The 9,748-nt window shown below is 32.8% G+C and overlaps 1 long non-coding RNA gene across 1 annotated transcript; it reads left to right on the top strand.

The window, feature by feature from the left end:
• Nucleotides 1–8,761: 8,761 nt before the first annotated feature.
• Nucleotides 8,762–9,397, top strand: LOC125673418 (uncharacterized). The gene is made up of 3 exons (XR_007369529.2): nucleotides 8,762–8,862; nucleotides 8,976–9,154; nucleotides 9,249–9,397. It is a non-coding gene; the product is annotated as an uncharacterized LOC125673418 (long non-coding RNA).
• Nucleotides 9,398–9,748: the final 351 nt, after the last annotated feature.

The raw sequence follows: 9,748 nt of genomic DNA, 5'->3' as shown, positions 1-9,748 counted from the left end.
TCCAATACGCTCTTTCGAATTAGCGTAACCGTTGTAAATTTAAGCATCACTAAAACGTCCTATAGAAGTATGAAATAATTGATAGAAATATTATTGTATTTTTGATCAATGTGGGGCTGATATTCCGGATGTTCAGGACAATTTCCTTAAGATTGTTTACACAGTGACGGATCTGACAGGGGGTTACGAGGGTTGCACTTCCGGTCGAACTTTGATAATGATATTTTGTGTTTTTGGGAAGGGGTGTGGTGGGGTAAAGGTACCCATCTGGACTGTAACCCCTTTATCTTTTGAAAGTTGTCTGCACCCATCTCTGCTGAAATATAGGAAACTAGCTATAGGTCAAATATGAAGGTTTTAATTGACGTTAGACTGTGTAGTGATGTTAGCATGAAGGGGTATTGTATTTTTGTAGTTTTGCATTATATGTACAACGACTGAGTGAAAATTGATATCGAATGTAATGGGAAAAAATACCCTCATGAAATGAAATAGAGGAAGAGAAAAATATATCCAAATAGAAGAAAATAAAATCTATGATAAAAGAAACAAATGAAATCGCTAGGCTCAAACAATTCACACTCATCGTGTGGTCTACTGAATATCTAGCACGAGTTTAAGGGATTACACAATGGAAATCATTTCTTTAACTTGAATGTTCGTAAAATGTTAATTAAAAAAGATCGGAAACATACATTCGAATGATTTTACATGTCGATTTGATATTACACTTTTGTACTCATATTCTGTTTCTGCTGGAAAAAATAACAGGAACATTGTAAACAGCTGTCTGTTATTTCCTGTGCAGTACATACATGTATACATACCAAACTACAGGAAAGTTAGAAACTTGTTGAAAATGAAACAGTTGTCTATCTTTTCCTGTAAAAAACAAAACAAAACATATTAATATACTGGAGGAAATGTAGAAAGATGTATAAAAAGGGGATTTTAAACATTTATAAATTTGAAAGATACAATATGATGCACGTTTATCACTATTAATACAAAATATTGTTACATAAATTTAGAATCAAAATTTTTGAAAGTCAAAATACCGACTAAACGGATAAAGAGGACACTTTATTCTAATTTAGTACATAATGTTCTCAGAGACAATTCTATTCTGTGCTGCGATAGTAGTCTAGAGGTCTAGCGCGCTGGTCACACTGTGCTAGTATAGGGTCGTAAGCTCAAGCCTGGGTACATGTAGGAATAAAAATATAGTGACTTTCTATGTGTATTTGTGGTGGTGGTGGTGGGGGGGGGGTCTGGATGTTTTATTTTAACTGAGGAATATTGATGTTAAATTAAGATTCTTCCACATTGTTTAGGATTTCTGAATAGTTGGAAATTTCAAAGCCGCGCCCATTTTAAAGGAACACATCATGTTAAAGAGAGATAGTCATTAAAGCGCATTAAAAATAATATTTGTATTTTATTTATGTGCTTAAAAAAATAATTTGATTGTGTATTGTTATGTTTTAAATCCGATGTAGTCTGAGAGATTTTGAATTATTTTGAAAACGACAAGGCGATGACTGCACTTGTATATACTTAATATGTAAGTGATAAACCTGAGAACACTTTCCTCTAGGAAAAGTCCATCGACAATTTGCAAGTATTACATTTCCTGTTTTTATTTCAGGCCTAATCTCGACAATAAAAAAAAATTGTTGTTTCAATTTGGCATATACAGTGTAAAATAAAATGTGATATTTTTTTTTAAAACTCAAATTCTTTATCAATACCTTAAAAGAAAAAAAATAAATGATTTTGTTTCTTGACACCAGTCATGTTGACATATACACAAGATTAAACAATGACAACTACCCCCCCCCCCCATCTCCCATCCCTACTCCGGCAGGGTACTGCTTTCGATGGGAAATTGCGCTTGTGTTACATTGCAGTGGCTACTGTAAATTATTTCATTTAGATGCTATGTTTAAGCTAATGTCAGCTTATAATTAGCTCAGTAAAACTAATATGCTGTCCAAATCTCCTAGAAACAGGACATGTTTATTTGATGCCACAACATGTACGGTATCAGTTGAGTTCATCTCTTTTTTTGTCGTGTATTTATAACCGTAATTTCTACGTGACGTGACTGGCTAAAATGCTGGAGATTTCAATGAAAAAAATATTTCACTCTGATTCTTCATATATATATATATATATATATATATATATATATATATATATATATATATAAGTGAATATTCCATACATGGTATGCATTATGCATGTTCGATATTTTTAGACGGAAACAATGGTTAAAGGTTTTATATAAATATATCGATGTATTTACACATTCTGCAAACAAAATTCGCTTGGCCATTCAAGCATCGTACACAAGACGTGAAATCTATACAATGCTGAAGTAATGCACTGGATTGTATACCAAATGGTTTTGAGTGACATCTGGCTTGAACACCATAAACTGAGAATAGAATTATGAATCTAACTATTAAGATACTTTTCATCAACAAATAAAAGTTTCGTTTTCAAAATATTTGCATTTAATTTTATCTATAAACTGACAGGTCTTTTTAAACATCTGTGCGAAATAAATTTCCAGATATACGTAATCAAAATGTTTGCTCTATCCTCAGTTTATGGTCTTGAGGCCGGATGTCAAATGCTGAAACACCTATACAAATTTAAATGACAGTCGTCTTACCCAGCTTTTGATACAATATGAAACATGTCGGATTTCACTACATTATACGTTATTTTCTCATGACATGTCGGTCTTTAACAACTTGAAACACAGTCATATACATATCAAGTAATATTTCGTTTTCAAAAACATTTATATATCATAGGTAAACATAACTTGGAAGAATTAGAGAAAATACCTAGATGTATACATTGAACATTCCATCTAGTTAAAGATCTGAGATATTCAATAAACTTTTTATTTCCAGATCAAAAAGAAGGCGTAAATATATATAGTTTTCATGTTTTTTTTAATGCCAGTGGTCGTCATTCAGTAATTATTTATTACCATTTATACTCATTTTATCACCCTTTATAATCATTTAACCGTACATATTTAGTTGGAATTATCATGACATCATACATGTACATAATATACATTTATTACAATATCGCAATTTTTTATGGCTTGAAAGACATGTTTGAAAGATATTTTATAACATATGTAATGAAATACCATGATAACTGGAAAACCAATAAAATCACGAAGGCTATTTTCTTATGGGGTTCAGATCTGAAGAAGGTGATGAAATATTAATTCATTGATTTACAAAACATGGGAATTAAGGAGGGTGAAACAGCTCTACTTACACATTATTGTAGCACGAATTAGTTTTGAATATGTATATAATACATGTAACATTTGATAAACACGAATATTATAGAAACATACAGATATGCATCTAGTTAGTAGTAATACATTTTGTTTTGCTGTTCTGAAATACCCCTTTTGTGATATAAAACTCGTGGCTTTTTTAAAAGCACCATTTAAACATTTCATGTCAGGTGGTAAAAATTCCAGTCTTTACATTCTAGACTGTTAAAGTAAATATTTTATTGATAGCATGAATTTGAATTTAATGTGTTGTAAGTACGGTTTTGATAACTGCCACGTGATCATTGAAATAAAATTGGCTTGTTTTTAGAAAGCATCTTTTCGTTTTAAACAGATAATAAAAAACAAAATCCTGTGTTTAATACCGTTAGAATAAAAAGTTTATTTTTAGCATAAACTTGAATTTACTGTGCTGTAAGTATGATTCTGATAACTGTCACGTGATGATTTCTAGACAAACAGTACATGGCTTGCTGGAGGTACAAGATAAGGAAACATGACACATGTATTTACTGTTTGTGTATAACTGACGTTCACATCGTCAACATGTAGGATGTCTACCACTTCCTCCATCTTCTACAATTAGGTATCCGTTAAAATGATTGCTATCGTCGTTATTCTTTAAAAATGTAAAAAGAATAATTGCTCAATCTTTAGACATTTTTCATGAAAATTCAAGTTTTTTAAATGGTATGTGTATTTTTATCGAAATGTGTATTTTTATCGATAGCAAAATCGAAAAAAAAAAAAAACCAAGCAAACAAAATCTGGGCACAAGAACACAGTAAATGAATGTCTTTACTTGTCCCTGCTATCATTAAGTTATTAATTGAAGAAGAAATCGCATATCAACATTTCACTTTATTCCATTTTATTCATTAGCTCATATTCTCTCAGGCTGAGGTAGATGCTATTAAAAAGACCGATGATATTCCGCATGTTCGCTGATCATACTCTGTAGAAAAAGTTAAATACGGACATTATGGTGAAATCAGAGTATTTACTGCAGTAAAGAAAAAAAGATGTCGAGAGATTTCTTAGCTTCATTTTGGACGCGTCTTTGGTGCTCCAAAATTTACATTTTGAACTTATTTCTCACATAACAGAGAATACAAGTTGTGGCTAATTGCTTTACTTGGGTGACATCGGGAAATTTCGTCTTTTATGAAATAAGAAAAGATTAGTTCAGAGGTGATTTTATAAAAATAAAACCAGTTGTATACGAAACTTAAAATACATAAGCTATACGTAAATATCGAGTTTCGCAATTTGAAAAAAACCCATTTCTTTGACACCAAGTCTTGAAGGCTCAAACATCATGTGGCAACGGGTTCCCTGCACAGATATAAATATTGTACTGCCTTTTCGTAGTGGGAGTTAGTACTGTTTATTTGTACTGACGTATTAGAATGGGGTTAGTACTCTAATACCGTTAGAGTAAAATATTTATTCTTAGCATAAACTTGAATTTACTGTGTTGTAGATATGGTTTTGATAACTGTCACGTGATGATTTCTAGACAAACAGTTCATGGCTTGCTGGAGGAACAGGATCAGGAAACATGACACATGTATTTACTGTTTGTGTATAGCTGACTTTCATATCGTCAACATGTAGGATGTCTACCACTTCCTCCATCTTCTACAATTAGGTATCCGTTAAAACGATTGCTATCGTTATTTTTCATTGTTAATGTAAAATATTAGACATTTTTTACGAAAATTCAAGTTTTGTTTTATAGGCGGCATGTGCATTTTTATCGATAGCAAACAAAACAAAAAGAAAAGAAAAGAAAACACACACAGACAAGAAAAAACACCTGCGCACAAGAACACAGTAAATGACTGTCTTTACTTGTTCCTGCTATCATTAAGTTATTCGTTGGTGAAGAAAACACATACAATGTATCAACATTTCACTTTATTCCATTTTAATCATTAATTTATATTTTCTTAGGTTGAGTAGATGCTATGAAAAAGAGCAAGGATATCTTGCATGTTCGCTAAACATACTACTGTAGAAAAAGTTAAGAAGTACACAATGGTAAAGTCAGAGTATTTACTGTAGTAAACAAAAATACTCAATACATAACCTACACGTAAATATCGGAGGTTTCGCAATTTAAAAAAAAAAAAAACTTTGTTTGAAACCAAGTCTTGAAAGCTCAAACATCATGTTCCCTGCACAAATATAAATATAGTACTGGCTTCTCGTAATGGTTGTTCTATTACTGTGTATAGTACTGACGTATTATAGTTGTGTTTAGTATTCTAATACCGTTAAAGTAAAAACATTTATTTTTAGCATCAACTTTTCTTTTCGTTTTAAACATTTTGTGTCAGGTAGTAAAAAACAAAATCCTATGTATAATATCGTTAGAATAAAAAGTTTATTTTTAGCATCAACTTGAATCTACTGTGCTGTAAGTATGATTTTGATAACTGTCACGTGATGATTTCTAGACAAGCAGTACATGGCTTGATGGAGGTACAAGATCAGGAAACACGACACATGTATTTACTGTTTGTGTATAACTGACTTTTACTTTATTCCATTTTATTCATTAATTCGTATTCTCTTAAGCTGAGTAGATGCTATGAAAAAGACCGAGAATGTCCAATATGTTCGCTGATCATACTACTGTAGAAAAAGTTAAAGACGTACATTATGGTGAAATCAGAGTATTTACTGCAGTAAAGAAAGAAAAATGTCGACAGATTTCTTAGTTTCTTAGCTTCCTTTTGGACGCGTCTTTGGTGCTCCAAAATAGCATTTTCAACTTATTTCTCACATAACAGAGAATACAAGTTATGGCTAATTGCTTTACTTGGGTGACATCGGGAAATTTCATGTTTTGAAAAATAAGAAAAGACTAGTTTAGAGGTGATTTTAAAAACTCCAAACAGCAGTATCAAAGTTTTGTGTAAGGATAGGATTACACGGAGTCTTCCTATGGGATTTTAGGACAATAGTACATGTAGCAGTCTTTTTTTATTGGAAGCGGACTCAATGCATAACCTATGCGTGAATATCTGAGGTTTTGTAATCTAAAAAAAAACACCTTTGTTTGACACCAAGTCTTGAAAGCTCAAACATCATTTGACAACGGGTTCCTTGCGCAAATATAAATATAGTACTGTCTTCTCATAGTGGATGTTCTAATACTGGTTATAGTACTGGCTTTTTGTATTGGGGTTAGTACTGTTTATAGTACTGCCTTTTGTAGTGGGAGTTAGTACTGTTTGTAGTACTGCCTTCTCGTAGTGGATGTTCTAATACTGTTCGTAGTACTGGCATTTTGTATCGGGGTTAGTACTGTTTATAGTACTGACTTATCGTAGTGGGGGTTAGTACTGTTTATATAGTACTAACGTATTATAATAGGGTTTAGTACTGTTATAATACAGAGGTATACGTGTCCTCCACTACTACTCCAATGCCAACCCAATAGCGAAGTTTACGTGCTCCAATTTCTCAACGATGAAACAAATGTGACACATTACCCATTGGAAGTGTAATGACGACCTGTAAAGCACATTGTTCTACTGAGAAATTATACATTGCATTTTGCACTGTAAAATGTGTTTTCTATCAAGGTCGTAAACTATATGTTTTACCAAAAACGGTAAACTATTTATATTTTACCAGTGTCGTAAACTGTATATTCTATCATAACCATAAACTATATATTCTATCAAAGCCGTAAACGATATATTCTATAAAACCGGAGACTATTTATTCTATCAAAGCCGTAAACTATTTATATTTTACCAGTGCCGTAAACTGTATATTCTATCAAAACCGTAAACTATATATCTTATCAACCGTTAACTATATATTTTATCAACCGTCAACTATAGATTCTATCTAAAACGTAAAATATATATTTTATCAAAGTCGTAAACTATATATATTTCATCGATGATCGTTAACTATTTATTCTATAAAAACCGTAAACTATACATATTCTATCAAAAAACAAACAAAAAACCCGTAAACTGTATACCCTATTAAACCCGTAAACTATATATTCTATCAAAAAAAACCCGTAAACTATATATTCTATCAACCGTTAACTATCTATTTTATCAACTATATATTCTATCAGAACCTTAAACTATATGTTCTATCAGAGCAGTAACATTTAAGTGGTAAACTATACTTCTTTGAGACTAGTAAGCTAATTTGCTGAGACCAATCTAACAGGGAAAAATTGTCCAGCATCTGTGAACACATATCCTACACAGTTTTAACTTGTAAAACACAGACCAAAGCGTAAACTAAAGTTGTGGTATATGAAACGCATATTAACCGTATTTATATTACGGTTTTCTCACCTCGCTATACAAAGGAGTGAATTGCGATTTGTAAAACCTAGATTGTGAAAAGCATAAACCAAAGTTTCACCCATTTTTTGAGAAATGTGTTTGCCATAGACAGACTGGTAGAAAATGAGTAATTGTTAATAAACATTTTAAAAAAAATTGCTCTGTAAAAGAAGAGATTAGAATAATGTCATGAAAGTATCACAGGCATGCATACAAGGTAACATATTTAAGTAAAGCAACTGATGAAAGCGAATATAAGCAATAGTATGACCATTTACACTATCACGGTGGTAACAGTTCTATCTTCGCAAGTGAAAATTCCTGAGTTAGACTCTCGACTAAGGCTCCAAGTCAAGCCTAAGACGTTTAACATATGTAGCGATTGTTCCTTCGTCATCGCCCGGCATAAGGATTGGGAGCCAGTTGAAACCTTTAAAACAGACCTCCTGTATTACGATAGGCGTTGGCGTGATTACAAAAGCTGTCATTGCGACGGACGTAAGCGTCAAGCGAAGGTTAAAAATGTGATGCTTCACCTAAAGATGCCGATGTCTCCATAGGAGTGGACAATTCTCGCATGTAACGAGATATAACAAGCAAACGCACGAAATCTACCGGAAATAAAATCTAGATAAGTTCAACATTTATGTTAGACTACACCACCAGCACCAGACTATAGCATAAAAAACCTAACAAAAATCCAATTTTAGAATCAGAAAAACTACAACACCCTCTCACCACCAGACTAATTAAACAACAACCGAAGAATCAGAAAGAAAAAAACAACCCGAAAGAGCTACTCTGAACTAAACTTAGACAAACAACACATTAAAACTAAAAAACCAGAAAACAGCAACTACAAGCCAGCTTGCTAACATAAACCAGACAACTACACAGCTCAGAGAAGTGACAGGTCCCGCACTGCACGGAACACTGTACAGGACAATGAAAACGGACAGCTTTTATCATGGCCATGAGTAACTGACGTCAGAGATGTTTTTCTTGACAAAGGAAACCCAACTCTCAAAAAACAAAAACACCCGGATATAACTGTACAGTTTGTGGTTTGGTATTGTATATAAGTGAAGCCTATTCTTGGGATCTGTACTTATTTTGGGGGTATTGTTATATACCTATAGTAATTTCTGATATTTCTTGCTATCGTAAGAAACTGTACAATGTCGCATCCTCCTCCTAAAGGTACCAGTAGAATTAAAAGAAGAATCAGCATCTTGTTTCTATGAATTGTTTATTTGGATGTACTGTATCTATTAGTCTAGGGTACATGTTTTACTGTAAATCCATTTCCCCAGGTCATGGCCATGGTAAGGGGCACCAACAACAACAGCGAGGGTTGTCACGACAACAGTTACAACAACTGCTGCAAACAGCGCAAAATCTACGTGACAATGACGACGGCAATGAGTTATTTTGGGCTGTGATCATACCACTACTACAATATATGATTGCCCATGCACCACGAGGACAATAGGTTTGCGGCGAAGTATTGAAACAAGTATAAAAATCAATTATTTTATGAAAGCATGTGACATGAAATTAGTAACCTACATATTTTATACTTGCAGATATGGTGAAGGATACCATTGAATTTTTCAAACAAATTCAAAAACGACCTTGAACCTCTCACTACCCAGGACTTTCAATGTTTCCTATTTATCTGTATATGTATGTATTTTGGGTATCTATGCCTACAAAATAAATGAAATAGTGCAAATGGTATATGTATGCGAAACTCTCACTCGCACGCAGAGGACTGAGTAACAAACCTGTCTATGATAACCGACACGCAGCAGTATCTATCTCCCTGAAATTTCAGCGTAACTTTGGAACATTATCTGTTGATTTGCTGATAGATTTCTTACTTTATCCGGTTTACGTTTAGATTATACATAACAAAATATTTCAGGACTTATTTTACCGTGACATGAATATGTAGTAAACAAATATATGGATTTGGCATGAATGGATCGTTCTTAGGTTACGCTGAAAACATTTTTAAAATAGAGTTTTGTCTTTATGGGATGGGACGTTCTGACAACAAACATTGACCAATCTCATAAAAAAC

The sequence above is a fragment of the Ostrea edulis genome, chromosome 3, assembly GCF_947568905.1.
Source record: "Ostrea edulis chromosome 3, xbOstEdul1.1, whole genome shotgun sequence".
In the NCBI taxonomy this organism is placed as follows: domain Eukaryota; kingdom Metazoa; phylum Mollusca; class Bivalvia; order Ostreida; family Ostreidae; genus Ostrea; species Ostrea edulis.
Note: the sequence above shows the minus strand (reverse complement) of the source record. Positions and strands in the feature narration are given on the sequence as shown.